The 22,540-nt window shown below is 42.3% G+C and overlaps 1 protein-coding gene across 2 annotated transcripts in view; it reads right to left on the bottom strand.

The window, feature by feature from the left end:
• Positions 1–22,540, bottom strand: part of LOC311440453 (uncharacterized protein) — a 509,298-nt gene that overhangs the window by 13,410 nt on the left and 473,348 nt on the right. For both annotated transcript variants that reach the window (XR_014695427.1, XR_014695428.1), the window contains exons 3-8: positions 22,263–22,470; positions 19,862–19,912; positions 17,877–18,000; positions 16,908–16,994; positions 15,218–15,449; positions 10,387–10,488 (exon numbers count right to left, since the gene is read on the bottom strand). The gene's annotated coding sequence lies outside the window, so the exon portion shown is untranslated. The remainder of the gene's footprint in view (positions 1–10,386; positions 10,489–15,217; positions 15,450–16,907; positions 16,995–17,876; positions 18,001–19,861; positions 19,913–22,262; positions 22,471–22,540) is intronic.

Below are 22,540 nucleotides of genomic sequence, written 5' to 3'. Positions count from 1 at the left end.
TTAGGAGCTTATAAATTGTTAGGGAATATTTAAAATGATGCAAATGAATATTTTCATATAGTATATTTGGCTGTATTCCTGGCCTGTATTATTTTTCTGGGTTGGATACCTCCATCTCCAGCAGATATTCAGTCCTTAAAATTGTTTGCCTTTTATTTTATGCTATTTATTTTTCTGCCATCTATTATTCTAAAGAGATGTAATGGATCAGCCCAGATATATTTCATGTTGTGAGGACAGAGAAGGAAACAGCCTGAAAAATCATCTGCAGTTCAACATTGAGCTGATATTTGTGGAGATAAGGACTTAGCCCACAACATTTTTACCTTGTGATTTGGATTCCACAGGGTAACAATCAGCTCCAAAAATCTCATTGTGACACTGTTTTCAAAGTCAAATAAGGAGCATCAATGAGAACACACCACCCCCCAAGTGGCTCCCCTCCAGCTTCATAACCCCAATTTATTTTTGACTTTGCACCATAAGACTGAAATGATTAATCTGTAATAGATAATCCCACAAATCTGCTACAGAAGAACAGAGGATGTGATTTGCTCAGGATTTGGCACACTGGCAATGGCATGTTATGGCGAGATGCTTAATGAACACTGCACCACAGAAAAATAACATGCATAAATCTCCGGCTACTGGAGAGGGATGTCCCCCTGTGCGGTGAGGGAACCTCCTCCAGCGGTCACATTGACCACTGACTGCCCACCAGTGATTAAGCACATCATTTCCATCAGCTTTCCACAAAGACTTCTCCAAGCTTAGATGTTCAGCACAACCAGCCTTGAGCTTGCATTTCAGAAGTGCTAAGCACCTACAACATAGAAATTGAGGCGTTTACTCCACCTCTGTGGTGCCCTGTGGGGTCTCAGGATGTATGTTATAGAAGTGCAAAGTGTAGTTATTTGTGGGAAGTATTGAATGCCTGAGGGAAACACAAACAGCTGGATGGCTACATCGCGTTTTTGTGCTACCGAATGTTCACCTTCATTTCAGGCAGTAGAGGAAGTTTGTGTGGAACTTGATGCATAATTTATGGCACCATGAAGCATTTACCAGGGGTAAGCCTGAGCCCACAGAATCTAGTTGAAAAGGGCAAGCAATTTTTTTAAACTGGGACATGGCTACTTCTTGTGCCAAACCTAAAAGCCCAAAGCTGTCAAAACAAAATCAGAGCAAGTCTAAGTAACAGGCAGCAATTTCTCTTGGCACTGCCTACATATTTGCCAGTTAACAGAAGTAATTGGCCTTTTCTCTCATTTTAGAAATTGCTTAGGAATGCTAGAAACTCGAGAAAAAATTCTCTCACCTGTCTGACCTTGGCCAAGTGCTGAAGAGCAATCATCCACCTGAAAGCAGGGCACCTCCAACAGCAGGCAGAGCAAAGGATGGTTGTGCTCTTATTGCCATTCAGCGACACCTTCCTGCTGCTAGAACTCCATTTCTCTTTTTGCAGCATCTCACTATTTACTAAGTAGCTGGAGATAAATATGGTGCTCTAACCTCCATTTCCTCTAACTTCAGGGAGATTTACCTGCCAGTCCAGGCAGTCCTTTCTGGCATCAGAAGTTGAACAAAGTTCTCCTTGTGGTAACGGAGTTTATTAGCCTGTGATGCCCCTTCCCTTGACCTGGTGGGACTTCTCCTTTGCTTGTGCTCCTGCCAGCCCTTGGCCTCCTGCGTGGGGTCAGTGATGGTCTCAGTCTCCAGACTCCTAGGCCGTAACCAAGAGCCATAATTCATTTTGTGTGCGCCATCAAGCAGCAGCTGTCTTTAAACCGCTGACCCAAGGCACAGGTGCAGGACAGAGGCATCGCTCACGGAGGCGCAGGATGACAGCAGGCCACGAGCTGAGTCCCAACGGCCGGGCGGCCGGCTGAGGTGGCTGGAGTGGCTCTGGGCCTGGGAACTGCCCCATGAGGCAGCGCTGTTGATGGACGGCCGTGACAGATGCCTGTGTGCTGTTATCTCCACAGCCATCAAAAGGAGATGCTTATAGGTTCATATTAGCTGTCTCTTTAGCCCAAAGGCGCAGGCTTCCTTTGGTTGTGTGTGTGTGTGTGTGGTGATGACAGCTTTCCCCTTCATCCAACAGCCACACTGGAGCTTGCCAGGACAGCACTGACACCATGCAGCCTCTGCAGCAACGCAGAGCACGGGGAACAAAGCAGCCCAGGGAAATGGGGATACTGGGAGCCTGAGCTCAACTCCTTCCTCCCTCTGCTCAGGCCATGCTTGTCCCTAGAGAAATCAGAATTTGGGTTTTCCCCTCTCAAACACCCAAGGGCCAGGCCCGGGCTCCACTTCTGCGCTCTGCTGGGCTGCCCTGGCAGGGAAGTGAGCTGTACTTGGCAGTTCTGTGGGATTTTTGACTTGGGAGATAGCAAAGGCAGCATCAACAGCTACAGTTCAGAGGGGAGAAAAGGGCTGTCTGCCAAACAGTGCTTGGAGCTCATGGGGGGGTACTGATGCAAGTGGTCAGATTGACGCAAACTTCTTCCCAGCCGCTTCACGAGCATTGCCACATGTATTGTTCAGCTACATGGTCTTTAGAGGCCCCTTCCAAACCAAACCATTCTATGGCATTGTCTCTGTCTCCACCTCTTGGTGCTCCTAACCACAGGCTGAGGTCTCACCTGCAGTCTGGGAATGGTGGGATGCCCAGCGGCAGGGTTTCACACTGGGAAGTGCTGGGGGTCTTTCTGTAAGAGAGGCCTGAGAGCGCCTGCCTCAAAACAGGAGTCAGGGCAGGCCTAGGTGATGGCTCTGGCTCGGGAAGGGGAGGGCAGCAGGGTTTTTCTCCTGGCTGTGCAGGCCCTGGTATCCCTGCTTCCTCATGCCTGCCCCCTTCTACCGCAACTGGTGCCTAACTCCTCTGGTGCCGTGGGGTCAGGTAAGTGTCAGAAAAACCCAAACTCACAGCAGCAGACATGAAACACTGGCACACAGATCCTGGTTCCAGGTGGCCTCAGCACCCACCTCCTGCTCCAGCACTGCCGTTGCAGGCTCAGGAGAGGAGCAAAGGTGGTGCGACCATCTGCCCTGGTGCCAGGGGTCTTAGCACTAGGGTGTAACGTGCACAGGTGAATGGTCTGTTTTGCAAACAGGCAGGCTGAGGTTGTCTGGGTCTTTCCAGAGTCCTTGTTATTTTTTTTCTTCCTTTGGGGGCAGGGGAGAAGCCAGTAATCATAGGAATAAAGGACTAAAGTAGTTGGATGAACCGTAATTTCCTAGTACAAACTCTCCTTGTCTGTATTTCTAACAGTTACAGCCATGGATGCTGAGACGGTTGCATTTTGGACAAAATAAGCACTGTAACAATAATAATGGGATGGCTATAAAAAAGTCAAAGTTCATTAAAAAAAATGCTCACCCATTTCATCACTAAGTCTTATTCCAATTCTGGTAATTGGTCACTCAAAGGGAACTTTTTTTTTTTTTTTAAGAAATTTGTTAGTCTAACACAATGTTAAAACATGTGTCCAAAAGTAATGCATTGGTTTTCTGTGGAACAATCCATCTGTTACTACAAGAAAATTAAGACAGGAAAAATAAACCTTATCCCATGAAATCAGACATGAGAGAAGAATCCTTTTGAAACTCCCCCCCAGAAATCCCAACCTGAGTGCAGAAGGAGGCAGACAGGCAGTAATGAGCAGAGTGCAGCCTCCACTGGATTCTTGCCCCTGGAAAGCCGCAGAATTACAAAATATTCAGGCATGAAAGAAATTACAGATTTGCTACAGATATCTGCTGCTTAGTGCCTAAAAATTTAGTTTAAGGGTCCTCTCAATCTGTGTATGGAAATGAGTCAAAAGCAGAAGCACTTCTGACCTGCTTGAAAATTTTTAGCGTCATCTCAACTGTTCTAGAAATTAAAACATTTCCAAGCTAATAATTTTGTACTCTTGGATTTTAGTTTTTCTGTTTGTTTGTGTTTTAATCAAAACTGTATATATTTCAAATCCGTAAAGTGACTGGACAAAGCAGTGTTAAAAATTCAACTGCACTAATTACTAGCTGAGCAGCATAAAAACCTCTGAATAAATGTCAGTCTAGGAGATAAGCTCTTATCTTAATCTAATGACTCCACAGACTTAATTTGTCAGGCCAGCCTAGTTGATGAAAAACAGGTTTCTATTCTCTAGTGTTAGCAGCCACATCTTTCCAAATCTTTGAAGTTGGATAGTAATACCATCAGTGTCATCCTGCAAAAATCTTGTGACCAAGCCAATTTCATTCCTATTGTCCTGTTACACTAATTAAAGTTGTTTTACCCCCATTGGTCTGCGATAGGTGAAAATGAAGCAAATTTATTTTTAGATTTGTTATATTCTTGGGATAATCATTCTTGCTTTTTTTTTTTTTTTTTTTTTTTCTCCTTCCCCCACTCTCAACAATGTGTTAATATTTGCAGTGCTCTTTTGGTATCAGAAAGCTGGGCTTTGCAGCAGGGCTCCACAGACAGCACAGTGCTATCCCAGGACAATTCCTGCAGTACAGATGAAGTATGCAAGTCTGTGTGTGTTTATTTGTATAGAGAAGAATAATTTTGAGCTCTGGCAATAAATTTGATCTTAGAAGATGATTTTAGGTTTTGGAAGTTCTTTCCTAAAGGAGCATTTGACATATTTAGAGCTAAATGCACCAAATGTTCATATTGTTTGGACAAAGTGGATTAGCAAATAGAAAAAAAAAAAAAAAAGAAATTGGCTATGGTCAGTGTTTCCAGCCCCCCCGCCTCAGCTCACCCTTCTGACGGGAATCTGGCAGGCCTTTTCATGCACAGTGCCCCATTTCAAAGGATACCATTTAAGAAGAGTATTCTTCATCCCAATCCTGGTATTTAAACAGGGATATTCTTGGGTTTGAGGAGTTACCTGGGAGGTGAATTTTACACTGATGATACCCAGGAATACTACAGTTAGGAAAACTCAAGGAAAATGGTAGGATTAAGGTGTGACATGCTGAGCCAAATCAGAGAGGCCAGGGGTCAGCTCCTGTCCCCAACAGGCTGTGTGTGAGCATGGGCACCCAGTTCTGCACCTCAGTGCTCGGAGTGTAATGGGAGGTGGGCGCTGGCATGGTGGCAGTCAAAGTCTGTGAGCCCTGGCGTGTGGACTGTGCTGCCTGACACATCCCTGCAGCAAGGGACATGACAGGGTGGGGAGGCAGGGTAGGGATCTTTGCTCCTACAAAAATGTCAAACTGGAAGATGTAATTTCCCCATCTTGGTTGGGTTCTGCAGCTGAAGTGTACTAATGGCATCATTTTAACATCCTGGCTTGCACATCCCTGCTTATGGCATATTTTTGTCAGCTGGGGTCTGTATCATGTTGTCTTTCCTTTTTTACCCTCAACCTATGCAAGGAAGCAGAATTAGCAGAGCAGGGCTATGAAAAGTGCTTATGGTCCTAAATGTGACCAGAAAGGCGGGGCTGCTGGATAAATTACAGGCAAATTTCCACAGATGCTAGAGAACCTCTGGGTGCAGATCAGTGCATACTTCTGTTTTTTAAAGCTTCCAGGCTCCTTTTGCCTATGGGAGTTGGGAACACAAAAGCTTTTGAGAATCTTAAAGCCTTAGACATATTTAAGAACTGTTGCCTGTTGCTTCCCAGGATTGAGACAACAAAATTTTTGAGAGCTCTGTGCTGCAGTCAGTAGCTGTCTGACCCTCTAAACACTAATAAACATTTGGTGCATGGTCTGCAAGCTTGAGGCCTTGTCTGACCAAAGCTTAAATTATATCCATTGATTTCATCATGGAAGTGATGGTCCACTCCTGGACATGCCAAATTCATTTATGTTAGGGCTATGGCCTGGAATGGCATTTTTTTCATAAGAATTAATGGATCCTCATTTCTCCTGCTCTGAGTCAGAGTTTAAATCTACAGGCCATTCCCGACACAGCTGTAACAGAAAATGAACACATTGAAGTGAAATTTTCAAAGTGACATTTGAATCCCCTCTCTCTGATGAAATCCCACCTATTGATCCAGTCAAATGACTGCAGTCTCCATGGGTCCATCCTGCAAAGCCTCCTCGACTGGCTTATTACTGCAATTCTTCAGGTGCACCGCTACCGTCTTTCAGCAGAGGACAGGTGCCAGCTAATCAACTGGAAAAATGAAAGCTCCTAGAGATGAAATCCTACTTCAGGTGAAAGCTATGACAAAATTCCAATGGACATCAGGGGCTACATGTATCTTAGGACATCATCTCAAGTTGGAATTTCCATTTTAATGCTGGCTCCCTGATCTACGCAGTGGCTTTAACTTGGAATAACTCGTTTATTGCCCTTTCCCCAGTAGCTGATGCACTGAGGGGCTGACTCACATCGGAACTGTGGCCACAGGGGCATTGTGCTAGGATCTATCTGGCTTGAGTTAAACTGTCCGTACACGAGCAGACTTTGTGGCCTCATGAGTCCTTTTGCTCCTTCCATGCCCTCCACCATTTCCTTTTGTCATTCCACTAAAAAATTCACCTGCTTGGGCCTGCAAAGGAGCCCTGCCATTTCTGGGCCACCACCTACAAGGAGAGCAACTCGGGGTGCTGAGGAGAACTGAAGCCTCATGAAAGAACAAAGCTGAGTCCTTTGTAGAAAAATGTTGTGACTTTCAATCAGAGAGCTATGGATCCAGATCAATTTTCCTAGCAAAAGGGAATAACTCAAGTCTGAAAACAAAAAGGAGCCTGTCACGATGAGATACAAAAGTATGGGGTTATCTGTCAGGCTTGATGAAGTATAGTGCTGACAAGCCAATAATGAGCTAAGGGCCACAGTGAGGCTACAACAAGCTGGAGCCACCTTGGCCTGGCAAACTAAAGTCCACATGCTGGCACCACTACTGGAGGCAGGACAAGCACGGTCAATAGGAGCAGGACTTCTTTCTTGATTTGCAAATAGAGTATCCCAGCTCGCACACCTTTTGTTGGGTGAGTGGCAGAGTGTGCTAATGCACATGCCTTTCCTTGGCTCTAAATGGTCTCTGACTATAAAAGTTAATAGCTTTGATGCAGCATTCCTAAAAGGAAGTGTTTGTCAATTCTGCTCTAAGTGTTTGAGCTCAAAAGTCTTAATTCAATGTGTCAGATAAGAGAAAATCATGTTGGCTTATATTTATGATTTATCACTTCTATCTTAGCACTAGAGATGTTTCGAGAGCAAACTAACTCTCCGTTTTGTGTTTTGCTTTGCTTTGTGTGTGTATTTTTTTTTTAATCCATCTAAACCTTGCCAGTCAAATCCATAACAGTTCTATACCAGTGTCAAATCTGCTGGGGGTGGGAGGAAGAAACACATCTGGAATGCACTAAGGTAGTATGTTTTGATAAGTCATAGCTTATGGCTGGGTACAGCAGAGGTTTGAAAATAGGCAGGCAGTGAGTACAAATCCATGACGAATAGCTGAGGCCCATGCTACTGCACAGGTCAAGATGAGCCACACTGCCAGACCCAGAGGAGCGCTGATGCCTGCTACTTCATGGGGCCCTTGGGTATATTTGGGATTCTTGAGCTGAGATTGGAAAAGGGGAAAGCCTGGTGAGCAGGCGAGCAGACCCACAGAAAAGCAAAGAAACTTGTAGTGAACAAAGACAGGATGCAGGCTACATGTTATAGGTAGAAAAGGATCAGATCACCTCAGGAATTTGGGTGCTTAAGTGCCTTGTGTAGGATCCACCCCAAAAAGGCCTTGATGACCTAGGACAATATGGGTGGAGAGGTGTCTCCTATACCTACCAGCTCTCCAGTAGCACCAAAGCCAACATAAGAACCAGAGATCAGTCTTGATAATCCCATCATCTGGCCATGACTGCTTTGTGAGATTGTTACATGCATGGGACCAAAGTAGGTAGAAAATTGTTTGGGTTAATCTCAATTTTTCCATAACATGTTACCTGGCAAGTGATGATGGCTGCTGAAACGTTTGCGTTAGGCTCTTGCTTTTACAGTAGCGCTGTGTAAAACAGAGAACAAACAGCTTTGTGGCGGTAACAGTGGCTTCCCCCACATGGGATGCTCTCTCCCCTTTCATTTTGGCCTTGGTAAGTGCACATCAAAGATTTTCCACTTCTCCTGTTTCAAAGGGAACCTCCACCCACCCGCAAGTAGCAGTAAGCATTTCCTCCGGTCTTCACAAGCTGTTATTGGCTCAAACACCTTCCCTGCACTCTTTGGGAAAGGAGGCAGATAATGCAGGGAGAGCTGCAGTGATTCTCGGGACCAGCAGTAAAGGTACCCAGTTAAAGGACTTAGCGGGGGGCCTCAGATTTGCTTGCAGAGGCCTGTGTGTCTTTTCTTGCGATCAAAGCCACTGTGAGAAATTGTGGTTTTCAATTCATTTTTTTGCATATGGGAAAGAGGATGGCTTTGTGCAATGGCTGTTTAAAAATACTTCAAAAGAACTTGAATCAGTCCATGGCTGTGCTATATACAAATTAAAATAATTGATTTCTGGCAGCCTTTTAGGAGATCTATAAATTAAAGGGATCACGTTTCTGATACATTTTGGGGGACTTTATTTTATGCTGACTTTCAGAGTGCCCTCCATGCCAGAGCTGGAAGTCAGCCACCAAAGCAGAGAGCTTCTCACTTTCATTTGCTTTGCCCTCTTGTCACAGGAGCCACTGGGTCTCCTTCTGGAGCACCCATGGTTCCGGCGGGTCCTGGACCCATGCCAGCTCTGTACCCTTCCCATTCATTTCATGCTTTGAGAACTTTATGTCAGGAAACAGAAGCTGCCCCAAACCTACCAAGAGCCTCCCCTCTGGGGAGTTTGCTTCTCTCCCCTTTTTTCCATCAGTAGAAACTGATACCCTCACCCAGTCTGTGTTGCACCTGGGCTGTCCCCATTGTGTGCACTGATGGCAATGGGTTCAGCTCTATCTGTGATGACCTAAAAATAGCTCTCAATTAACATTGCATTTCAAGAATTGGAAAATTTCCCAGAAGTCCATTCTTTTTTTTCTTTTTCTGTTTCATTACATTTTACAGTAATAATACACAAGCCTGTAGAAAACATGACGGGTAATGAAAAAATGTAATTAATATAAGCAGTGTAAAGCATTTTTTTCCCTCTGTTGTCCTTGCAGAAAATTACTGCTTTAAACTGAGCAGGATGTGAAAATGCATAAAGCAAACAGTAATATGCTGTGGTTTGTAAATATCTTATGCAAAATAGTTAAGTCAACTGCTGTTTATTTTTCTTACTTTGTGTCACAAGCTCTTACTTTCTTTTGTTCATTATTTTTTCCATTTGTTCTTTTTTTGGGGGGTTTGCTCTCTTTCATCCTAAGGAAGCCATTGGGTTAACTATATTTTTTTTCTGCTACAGCTAATTCAATCAAATATACAGGACAGGCTATTCCATCTCATCTTACCATCTCCCATTTGCTGGCTCTGAAATGCAACATATACTACAAAAGTGTAGCAAGTCAAATCTTCACTGTACTGAGGTTCTGCTCTCATTTTAACGGGATTTAAAAAAAAAAAAAAAAGGAAAACACCTATCCCACAAATAAGTAATTATCCCAAATCCTGCCATAGCATTAAGACAAACTGTAGCCTTCCTGACGATGCCTGTAGGATTTGGCAGTGTTTTTATAAGGCTGCCCAGTCACAGTTCTGGAATGGGCTGTGAGCAATATGCAGTCAACATTAACTAAGATGGCATGGTCTATGCCAGCTCTCCTTAGTATATTTCTCTGTGGCTATCTGTAGAACTTGTAATACCCAGCGATATCTGAAGGTCACAGCAGAGTTTCTGAGCTGAAATACAAAACAGCATTCCAAACACATCTTCTGTGGCCAGGCAAGAAACTGCTTATGGTTTAGTTTCCCTCCCCCCTCCCCGCAGCTGACATCCAGCATTAGTTATTGTTTATTTTTGTCTTGTTCCTGGTTCTAAAGGTTTCCCTTATGGCCCTGCTTTATGTGAACTTTCAGATATCACTCGGGGCTTCTCTGCCTCATCCCCTCTGATGTAGCCGGTTCCCTTGTGAAGGTAGGTTTCCCCAGCTGAAGATCTGTGCCTCTCTCCTGTGGCATTCTGTGCAGCCATTTGGAGTCCCAGATGTAGGAAATGAAATAATCCACGCTCATACAGTCATGAAAGTGCCCATCTGGCACACAGGAACATCACGCATTGGAAGCACACAAGCGTGAGCTCACTTTTGTTATGGCATTTCATAAACAGAGATGCAGCGAGCCAGCAAGTAAGGTCCTTTGGATAATAACAATCATTTCCACCACACATTGTGTTTAAAAAATAGGGGAAGAAAAATAAGACAAACTGGAAAGATTTGCTCTGAGGCTTCTGAGGAGAAATTTCTACTTATAAACGTTTTTTCCCAGTGGCCTGCTGTACTTACATTTCCCTGGTTCTCCCACTCTCTATGTAGATGTAAGACAATGGTGACAGCTGAAATGTAGCCAGTTAACTCTTAGTTACCTCTGCAAGCTCCTCTTCCTCACTGTTCGGTAAAAGAAAGGAAATATTAGATCATACTTACAAAAGTGAGTTCTATAAAAACAAATTGCATGTTACTGCTTTCTTATCACTACATAAAACTCACAGAAACAGTCTAATAAATGACCTCACCACTCAATTTTGAAGTATACAAATTAAAGACAGCAACAGATAAGCCAAGAGAGATTAATGTACAGTGTGTGCGCCTGTATGTGTGTTTGCATGCCTCTATGAGGACATACCCATATGCTGTTGACATTCAACCTCTGGAATAATAATTAGGGGAAAAGGCAGATGTGTAAATTCATCTTGCTGGGCAGTGTATATATGCTGCACTAGTCCCTGATTAATTCAGAACTTGAACACTAATCCAAAACACAAGGTTTCTGTTGGGATATGGTGGCTTATAGAGGGGTGGAATACGAGGAAACAATGAACAGCCCAAAATGATGGACTAAGTTCAATACCAATAAGTAAGAAGCAAGGTTATTTATACTATTCCAGTTTTGTAAAGTAATTGAAAAAAGACACCCTAGGCTTTTTTTTTTTTTCTTTTTTTTTTTCTTTTTTATGTCATTGCATGCTGTAAAAAAGCCTTAGGATGTATTAAACCTCAGAAAACCACCATTAGACCTTCTGACAGTGCTGCATCTTCAGAGGACTCCTCAAAGGGGTGAGGTTTTTAAGGTCAATGGAGAGCAGGGAGAGGTGTCAGGCCTCGTGAACCATCGGAGGCAAACCATGTCCCATCCACAGTGGGGGCCTGGGCCTGCCAGGGGCAAGGGTATGCTACTCCACGGTTTATGAACATAATAAATTATGGATAATAGTAAAAGAAAATAGTCTCTGCATTTTACATGAGCCATTTTTGTATTGTATTTGGCAAACAATATCTTTGTCCAGTATATGTTAAATACTAAGTGCTAAGTTGGGAAAACAATGATATGTTTGTAAATACAATAGACCATTACAATATACTGCTTCTCATTTGAAAAGTCATTTGTGCAAGAAATGATTATTGACCCATGATATGTAAATGATTGAAATGCAGAAATTAATATTTGGGTCAACTCATGTATTTTTCAACCATGAAATGAAAAGCTCAGTATTCACATTCTAATTCATACATGAAAGCATTACAGCACTATTACTGGGCTATTGTATTAATTTATTATTGTCTTAGTTAATGACATACAGAGTTATAACTCTACTTTCAAACTGAGGAAAAGGCATTGGTAAGCCCTAGTAACGTTTCAGCCCAGGAATGCCCCTTTTCCTGGACTTTTCTTGTCCTGGTGATCATAAAGCAAATTCACAGCTGATTGAAGCAAATAATAAGCACTACTTGCACTAGGGTGTGTTTGGTCCTAACACACCTTAAATGTTGCACATGGAGGATTGGCTCCTACTTCGCAGCTCCTGACTGTTCCCATGGGGCTTGATTCTTACCTCCTTCACCTGAGTTTTACACCAGTGCAATGCTACTTATTTACTGAATTAAGCTAGAAATAAAATCAGCACAGGGTCGGGGCATAGTTGTCTGTTTCTTACTCTCAGGGGGTTTTGTTTCTGCTCCCCCTCCTCTTTCACTGAACCACAGGGCAGTCTGAGCATGTGGGGCTTCTGATGGTGCTGGTAGGAGACGTTCACCCTGATGGAGTCGCAGCAGCCCCAGCCCTTCAGCCCAAGGTGACTTTTGTGAAAAGATACTGAGAGCCCAGGTTGTAGCCCTAGAGACTCAGGTGCTCTCTTTCTCCCTAAAAGGAGCGTCCCATGACCTGGAGCAGCAGTTCAGCCTCAGCCCATGCTACGCTCTGTCCCCGGGGCAGCAAGAAGAGAGCCACGTGACTGCAGTGAGGTTCTGCACCTGCTGCCACCCATCGCCAAGGTGCTTGGCTGAGGTGGTCAATATGGGACAAGTCGTGCCTGTGAGATTCGATTATCTACAAAGTACCGTATGGTCATCTCTTGGGCTATTATCCATTACATTTCAATTCCATCAGCCACTGAGCTTAGCTGGATTGACTCTGATTTAAGGTCAAAAATCCAAGTAATTCATTACTGTCTTATAAACTGTGCGCTCCACATTCATGTCTTTTTATACAAAAGTAAACAGTGCCTCATTCTTTGTGCCATGGAGCACTGGACTAGACGGGTCTATCTCCTTAAAGAGATGCAGAATTTAATAACAAATAAGTGTATGAGTGAAATCCGTGTAGAATGATATTTGTCATAGACAAAATGAATGGAGAAAGTATGGGCAGAATAATTCAGATAATACCCAAAAGCAAAGCATCACAACTAAGTCAGGATTAACCCATGAAACATGATGTATTTCATGAAATGACTGGTATATTCTAATGACCACAGTGACTCGAATGAAACAGGGCAGTATTGCATTAAGGTTGCTACAGAATTCCTATCTGTTACATACATATTGGGTCATGCCTACAAGAACGGGCCTGATTTATCTTAGATAAAATTACATACAACTGTATTTGCACATATCTTACAGATAAAACTTTTTTTTTTTTCATTTTGAGTACAACAATTGTGTATTTTAGATACAAATTATTTAAGCAGCTTTAAATGGCTCATTTTGATAGTGATAAAGGCAGCTCTACACAGCTTCCTAGCAAGTCTCAGTGTAAGGGCATGTTTGAGTGGTGAAGAACTCATGTGGCTACCCCAGGACTAACTAAAATTGTGACGCAGATGAAGCAGAGGTGGTGATAATCAGTGATGTAGCCACTGCCCCCATGGTGTGAATAAGCAACCGCCCACACCAGCCAGATGTATAGGAGGGGCAACACCCTCTTGATCCTGCCCAATTAATCACTCTCTGTTTTTCTTAGCCTCTGGTGCAAAAGGCAGACCCAGATGACTAATTCTGGCAATAGAGGCCCTGCTTCTCAAGGAGACTTCCCTCTGGTAGAAGCACGATTTGGTTTTAGTTTTCTTGTGGCCTGTTCCTTTATTTGAGGCTAATGGCTGACATGAATCATAATGTTACGAGGGGGGAGCATGATTTGTACCAGCAATCTAGAAAAGATGGCGTGTTCACCAGGGGTGGGCACAGAGGGTGCAGGCTTGACCACAAGGGAAGGAGGCACTGGCAGTGCCTCTCCTCCAAACCCAGTGCCCCCAGGCTGATCTGGAGGGGCATCAGCTAGAGTGTGACCAAGGTGGAAGCGGAACAACACGTGCTGTTTTGCAATGAGTTCATGTGGGAGTCTCAAACCAACAAGGTGATGATTACTATGGCCCCAGCCAAGCACGGCCTTTGTTTAACTTCACTGGATGAGTAAGCTAATTGGCGTCACTGGGCCTGTACGTGTGCTTAAAAGTTATGGCTGTGTTAAAGTGCTTCGGTGGGTCAGGGAATAATGGATGTTTAGCACCTCGCAGGATGCAGCCCTGGGAGCAAGCCTTGTCCTGACCTTCTGCGAAGCAAGGGGGTGCTCCCAGGGCCTGGCTGTGCTCAGCCTGCGGCTGCACTGCCCCACGCATGCCACAGCCGCATAATGCTGGGAATTGTCTAAATCATGAAACAACATGTTGTACCAAGGCAGCCAAAAACAACAATAAAATTAGCAGGAGCCAGTCCAGCTGACTCTAGAAGAAGCTGCAGAATTTCAGAATTAATCTTAAATTTACCTCTAACCCTGAAAACTAAACTAATTGTATAATGTAAGGCTCCCCGAACACGTTAGAGAACTTGATGGGAATACCTCAGAAAAAAAAAAACAAAAAACAAAAAACAAAAAACAAAAAACATAAACACTTTAGATAAAGCCCCCATTTTAATTGTATCAATTCTGCCAATTAATGATAATGGAAGAGCAGTCCAATTAGCTAAATAGCTAATAGTTTTATCAAGCAGAGGCTGGCAATTTAAAGCAAACAAATTCTTTCTAATTTTAGCCCCTTGCACACCAAGATGTTTAAAGGATAATGGGGGATCCAATAAAGGATATTGCTCAAATAGAGCTACGTTTAAATCGCCTAATGGCTTTAAGAGTTTTACCCCAATTAACAAAAAGAAACATGAACATCCAGTGTCTTCTAGCATAATATCTAAAATGTTCATTAGAAAAATAATATATTCTCCATCTAAGGCGAGAATGGAAAACATCACTGACTTTTCCCTTAAAAAAAAATATCCCAAAGCTAAGGGTCCCCTGTAACAGCAAAAGTATCAGAGAAAAAGGACTCTCCAGTATAATCTGAAGTATATAAATAATCTTCAAACTATGGTCATTATTTTTAACGTAACTGTGGATTTGAATAAAGGAGATTGACCTATCTAACATATTTAAGACCAAATCCTACTGTTACCTAAATCTGAAATAAGTTAAGGCTATTGAAGAGAATCAAAAGCCTTTTCAAAATCAATAGCCAGAACAAATTCCTCATGATCATAATTTTGAGGATAAAAAATCCATTAAAGTGATGTCTTTGATTGCTATTAATGAAGCAATCTGGAATAAATCCAGAATGATCCATATGGATAATCAAATCTCACATTTTCTCACATTTTAAAGGGCTCAGATTTGGGCCCTGATTTATATGACAATGATGAGCAAAAGGCTCATTTCCTTCTAATACCAAGGTGCCCACCCTGGACATTGGGTGACATGGTCTCTAAAGGGAGCTAGAGGAGCAATGCATTCAACACTCAAAGAAGAGCTCAAATAAATCAGCTTCCAGCCTCCCCGACAAATCCGCAATACCTCTTTGCTGCAGGTATTTTGGAGGCTACTGCAGGCTGCAGAAACCACTGAAGTGCTGCCTTTGTGCTGGAGAAGGGTGCTGGGGGGAGATCTCCACAGAGCTAAGTCAGCAGATGGGCCCATGCTGGGGAAGATGTGCCATGGGGAGCTCCTGCTGCCACGTGACTGCAGGTCCCTCTCCTGAGTTTGCTTCACTCCAGTGACCTTTCCTCAAACTTATCTGCTCCAGAGCCTGAAAGGTTGAAGTCACATTTGTTTCACTCACAGGGGCTTTTTTTGCAACAGTCTGTTAATTATCTGGCAAAAATCTGCCCCCTACTCCACCCAGTCCCTTAGAGATGCTCAGCACCCTCACTGCCCTGCCAGGCTGAAAAATTTGCTGCTCATCCCAGCAACAGATTTTGAAAATTTCAGCAGAAAACCATTAGTACTAGAACGGAAGACACAGTTTCCATTCCTGACTTTTTTTTTTTTTTTTTTTTTTTTTTTTTTTTTTTTTTTTTCCTGCTTGTAACATCTCTCTGGGGTAGATGCCCACCTCCCTCACCTTCCCTTAAAGTCAGAGTGGCCTGTGTTCTGGAAACTGTCACATCCTACAAAATGCTCCTGGCCCTATGCCACAAGGCCAGGATTTGGCCCCTAGTCCCTGAGCAACACTGTTTCAGTGAGAATTCAATAAAGTACTTGTATTATATGAACCTGGTAGGAATCGATTTTTATTTGAAACCAAATTTCAGGTTTCAAGCAAGAACTAAAAGTAAGACAGCAGGTCAATACATTTTGTATGGGTATCACATTAGGTCAGAAAGATACTGAACTTTCACCTTTATTATCACCCTAAATTATTGTTGAGTCAAATTTAATTTCACAGATTTAAGAGACCCTTTTCCTTCACTGACTGCACACAGTGAAGGTGAAAGATTTATATAAATATATGTGTGTATATATATATATTCATCCAAGGCAGATGCAAATGGGTGTTTAAAAGGCTTCTCTGTATGAAGGAAAAGTTACTAACAGAACCACCTGCATCTCTAACAGCTGAAAATACATATAAAGGCTTTCACTCCAACTTCACAACCAACTGATGCTCTCCTGTTTCTCCCACCCCTACAACCCTCTTCTGCATTTAGACACCTCTAAAACCTATGCAACTCCAAGCTGCCATCTGCTATAGGTGCTGCTTCTACTATATTGGCAAGCTTGGTGGATCCATGTCTCAGGGGTGCCTCTTTGTAACAGGGTGCCCTTGGGTGACCAGGGTCAATAAAAACTGCTGCTTTTCCATATGGCTCTGTGCAGTTAGGATAGAAGGTGTCTCATTTCTACCCTTACTAAAAATTATGTAAACAAACAAAAAGACCAAGCATGTTAGGTTGAACAAAGATCCAACTATTCCCACATTTTGTGTCTGGCAATTACCAGCAGTGGATGTTCAGAAGTGGAAATATAAGAACAGGTCAACGGCTGCTGTTTTACAGGTGGTATGCACCCTCCCAGCAATCTGTGGTTTAGGCAATCTCTAGTTTAAGCTTGTCTGGACCTGCTGGTAGCTGCTAGGGTTACCAAAATCTTCAAGCTAGACTACAGGCCAACTGCTGACAATCCTTGAGAGTATGTGGAGGTTGCTGTTATCTTTTTAGAATACAAATATATTTTTCCTCTAGTTTTTAGAGGTCTGAAATGATACCTGCAACTCATCAGAATGGTTCCCATTTCTTCTTCATTGTGCACAGCACTGAATGGATTTCCTCAAATCCTTTTAATGGGCTTGAACCTGAGTAGAGAAAGCAGGCACTTTACTCCAAACTTTCCAGAACTTGTGCAGACACAGTAGTCCTGGAAACACCTGTGAAACATCTAGAAGATTGTTAGGTAAATTGGGAATACTTGAGGAACCTGAACCAGCACCAGCAACAACAATGATCTCTACTGGTGATGAGAGAGATTAACTATTTACTACCAAAATTTGGCCTTGCAGATTGTTGTTTATAGGAGGAAATATGCTATGCCCTGGCATTGGTAGGATGGCTGATGAGTATGGAACAGGCTCCAAGACTGGGCCCAAAGCTTCCAAGCTCCAAGCCAGCCCTGCCAGGCGACAATCTACAATGACCACGGAACAGCTCCTGTGCAAGCCAGACATCTCATCAAACTTAAGAGGTATCCTTAAAATAAACAAGAGGCAGATTCAGTGGGTGAATTTCATCTGGAAAGTGAAGTGTCTATTATCTGTATAGAAGCAGAGCCTAAGATGGTAGGAGCAGGGAGTGGGGCAGGGCTGGAGGAGCACTTGGAGTGGAGAAATTCAGCCTGCTGAGTCTTCCTGTCATGGCCCTTACACAGAAGAACTCTTCCATCTTGATCTAAAGCTATGAAAAGTAAGAGGTTGACTCTCTGCAGTCAGCCAGGGTCAAAGAAATTATAGGTAACGTTTTCTGACCAATATTATTAAAAGCCTCTACCAGCACTAATGGGCACCACAGCAAATCACATTCACAGGATTTTCTTTAAGTACCTCTGTCACTACTAAGCTTGAGGATGCTTTTTTTTATTATAATAATTAATTATAAATGCAGTTATGTATTCCACTAGCCTTTTTGAAACTAAGGGAAATTTACCAGGAGAACAAACAAACAAAGGAGAACAAACTCTGCACCTTGTCACAGTGATGTAACGCCAGGAAAGCTGACAGAGTACTACGAACTCACGTAAGGAAAGAATGTGCTTCAAGCTCCTGGAATGCATGCTAGGCCACACTGAACAGATACAGCCATCTCACCCTGTCAAGTAAGAGCATGAGAGAGAAAGACTTTTGTGATAGTCTACCCACTAAAAAGAAACATAGCTTATTTTTATGAATAAATGTGTTACCTAAAGAATAGTTGCACACACTCTTGTTTGCATAAGATTTGGTATACATTTGTGGTCTTCAACAGATAATTCCAAACCCTGAGTATTTCATGTAATTAATGTCAATATGCTTGGCTTATATGTTATAAAAGAAAAGCATTTCTAATTAGCCTTTTTGATGTGTAAAACTTCAGTGTTTTTCCCTGGTGTTTTCCAAATCAGGGTCTTTTTTTTTTTTTTTTTTTTTTTTTTTTTTTTTTTTTTCCCCACTCCTGCACAGAAAGACAATGTGAGGCTTATGCACCACTTCAGTCTTGTTCTGAAGACAGTTTAAATTGCATGTAAGTGATAACTAGGCCCTAGGCTGGCCCTCAACATGGCGTGAGGTTCACCTACTACGAGCAATGCCAGGAATTCACATAGTATAAACTGGCCTTGTGACAAGTCAAACATTTCAATTTCCTGTTAAATTCAACCATCACTCTGCATATTTGCATTTATTATAGTGACACACACAATGTACTTTTCATCCAAAGCAAACCCTACTTGCCTTCATGGAACCTCTGGAGAGCCTTTGGGAAGAATAAAACCTTCACCGCAATGATATTCAGAGGATTATCACAATAGGCCAGGGACACACTTAAATTTCAAGCAGTAAAGAGAGTACAACTATGGTGAGCTGCTCAGATGTAGCAATAAAGAAGGTCAAGGTGCGCACTTTTTTTTTTTAAAAAAAAAAAAACAACAAAAACAGTCAACTCTGTAGAAAGGCCAGACAGATTAAGAAGTTTTTGCCAAGCCAAAGCATTGGTCCTATCAGCACGAAGTAACAGGAGGGTGGAAAGTTGAGTATACAGACTCCCACCTCTTATCATTTACATCTCTTTTTCTTGGGAGAAGCTCAGCAGTGTATATACATTTAAGTAAAACCACAGTACAAGACTGACCAGATGCCAATTGGAATCAATGGGTATATTTTCCCTTCACTTTGGGTCTTGGATTAAGCTCTAAATGAGATCAGAGCTAGACCTGATCTGTGGATGAATACAGGAAAAGAAAATGTGCTTCTCTATTAAGTTGGACAGGCAAAGTGCTTTATTGAGTGCTGAAATAAGATGTGAGATTCCATGACAAGCTGAGGTTGTTTTTCTTTCCCATTTTGCTCTCATTTAACACAAAGAAACTCATTTTCCATATCATGGGGCCCTTGATCCTGAACAGTAAATACAGTGTCTTCCCTAGAAGCATGAAGGCCCTGCTTTACAGCCCTGGCAAGAGAGTGTACATTGGCCTTGTTGGTTGGTTAGTGAATTCAAACACGCATAGTGAATTCCTAAAACTTTGGCCAAATCAACATCTTAAGCAATTTTTAGCTTCTCCAATGAGCCAATACCGTTGTAGAAACCTGGAAGCAGCAGTCAGGTCTTTGATGATTTATTTAGCAGGAGTCATCTAGTAGCTAATTGTCAGCAATTTTTAACCTCATTCATGTACAGCGCCAATTCTTCTGCAGTTTTCTCCTTAAGCTTTCTTACATCTCTGTGTGTAACATTTCCAGACAGCAGTTCAACTTTATCACAAATATTTTTATGAACTTGCCAAACCACATCGAAGATCTTCAGACTCAAAAGTACAAGATAAAATCATCCTTACAGGGCACCTCACCCTTCTCCACCCAGACACATGAAAAAAACAAACAAACAAAAAAAGCGTAAGGCTCCCACATTTTACATTTATAATGATTAAGAGCTTAGTGTTTTTTGTTTTGTTTTGTTTTGTTTTGTTTTTTACCTGTTGGGATTTTCACCTTTCCATTCTTTTCCTGGATTTTTCACCTTGTATCTGTATCAAAAGAGAAAAAATACTGGTGAGCTACGTAAAAGAACACTCCACCTTTTCTGTCTGTATTTTTTGGCTCCAGTGAAATGCATGCCTGTCAATGACTGCAGATCTACCATAAAAAGAATGAGTGATGACTGGTGGGGGGTGTCCATGAGCGCAGAAGACTTTTGTACCATATTGGCAATAAGTCTTAGCACAGATCATAGTCAATTAAAATGGTCAGGACATTTGATGACTGTAACCTAGATCTTCCTGGGTAACATAGATCTTCCTGGGTAAGTTCAAAGGAAAATCTGATTCAATATATGGTTCTGTTTCCACTGTGGTTTAAGGACAGTTCTGATGCCTGTTAAGTCATAGAAATATAAAAATTCTACTCAGATTTCTGGTTAATCTCACACGATTCTTCATGAGATACAAAGTTATTCCTATCCATTTTCTGCAGTTACTCCGGTTCATGATTCAGCAGTTGTCAGATGTCTGTTTTGGGGTGGCTTCCTGCCACAAGTGGATGAAAGACTCTCCATGCCTAGTTTCTGTCTCCTATTTACATGTTTATGAAGAAGCCAGGGTCCCTTGGGAGATGGAAGACACTCTATTTTGGCAGTATTATCACCATCATCTACTATGATCCATGCCTGTGGGAAGATATTTTTAAAAAGAATAAGTTCTCTTTTCTTAATGTAGCCATTGTTTAAATGTAAAATACAATTACAGTACCCACCCAGGGTGTATGTTGTTGTGTAATTTTACAATACTACGTCTAGATGAGTGTTGGCATTCTACCTATGTACTTACCACACCCAGGAATGTTGGTATTACACAATTACACACATCCTGTTGACTAATTACATAATAATTAGTATTTTTAATATTCAAAGATGCATTCAAATTGGTTATGCAAGATTTTATGTTGCTGCAAATTAAAACCAAAACATAACAAATACATGTAGTGAACAATGCTGTTCAGATAGCTTACTGAGCGTGGACTTATCTTCCAGCAGACGGTACATAATAATTCATATTTCATACATTTTAAACACGTTTGGCAGGCCCTCCCTCTCCCACTGTTACTTTGGGTAACCCACCTGTTTTATAAAACTGCTAAAGTTATTTTGCATTCAACAGAGTAGAATTTCTGTAGCCTGCCTACTTCTGAGTTATGATCACTTATCATGACCAGAGATAATTTTTGGCTGAAAAAGTACTGTGACATGCCTGGGAAAGGCAGATTGTTCTTTACAATGGCAATTCTGGAAGGAATTTGGAAAATGCAATTTACGTTAGCAATTACCTGCAAAAATATCCCAAATACTATTGTTTCAAGTAAGCACTACTGATGAACCTGAGCCATTTTGATGTGGAACAGATTTTCTACAAGTGTGGGTGGAGTGTCTTGATCTGAGCTCCTGGTTGCAATGTCTGGCTCACCATTTGGATTTGGGGGCTTGAAGATCACAGACTTTTTTTTTTTTTTTTTTTAACCATGTCTTAAAATATGTACTTAAAACATTGTTTATGCAATGTAAATTCTAAACTTGGTGTTTCTTAACCCAGTCAAAATTCACAGAAGGCACAGACGCCCATCCCTGCTCTTGCCCAGGGCATTTTTTTATTAGCTGCTATGCACCAAGTGGATCGCATACCATGTTTCCATGGTGTTTCTGGCCTGCCCCTGTTAGCTTCTGTGGAGTCCCCAGTTGAGCACATAGAGCTTTATGACAGAAAAGATGGGAAAGATGGACTGTGTTCCTTTCTTCCAACTATCTGTTTCCTGAGCAAAAGCAAAAAGTAACAAGCGTTTTGCAAATAACTTTATTTTCCTGCCAATCTTCATGAATTTGAATTTCAACTTTTTAATTACTGTGGCTGCATGTGGCATTTCAAGGCCTTGGGGACAAATCAATGCCCAGGGCATCGTTATTGGACCATTTGTCTTTTCATGCAGCAAAAGGTTATAAGTGCAAGACCAGCTTCTTTTCTGAAGAGCAACTTCTTTCTGCCCTGGTAGGTTAAAAATTGGCATTGCAGTCTAAACATTTGCCCCTGCTACGTGGCTGGTTACTTTTTAGCCAACCAGCACCTGTATGAAAGCAAATTGGATCTGTTTGGAAGGAGCAGGGTGTGGGACTACCGAGGTAAACAATACCGCTCAGCTCAGAGGATGCAAAGCGGCCTCACAGCTGCCCTTTCCCCAAAGCCTCAGCAACCCCACTTCTCTACCCGAATATCAACAGAAAGGTCACTGCACTTCTGTGCATGGGACAACACAAAGGAAGTCAGCTTTTTGAATTTGCAATTGGGTCTTCTGTTACTTCAAGAGGCTCTTTTATGTCCTCTGCTTTCTTACCTGCTGTGCTTCATCCTCTGCCAGACAAGAAGTTCTTGAGGGGCTGGGCAGTCATCCTCAGCTGTATACCTTGGTCACCACTGGTAAATGTGCAGCAACTTCATTTCACACTGAGAGTGTTTCTTCAGAGAGCAAATGCTGAAATACCATTCTTATATCATGTAGTCCCAGTTGCCATCATTGGTCAAATTACTCTTGCCCTTCATTCCTAAAGAAAAAAGCCACAATGAACTTACGCACTTTGCTATCTGCCCCCCAGCCACAACGAATTTCTGTGC

This window comes from Aythya ferina (assembly GCF_964211825.1).
Source record: "Aythya ferina genome assembly, chromosome: 8".
NCBI lineage: Eukaryota > Metazoa > Chordata > Aves > Anseriformes > Anatidae > Aythya > Aythya ferina.
This window is presented reverse-complemented; position numbering and strand designations above follow the sequence as displayed.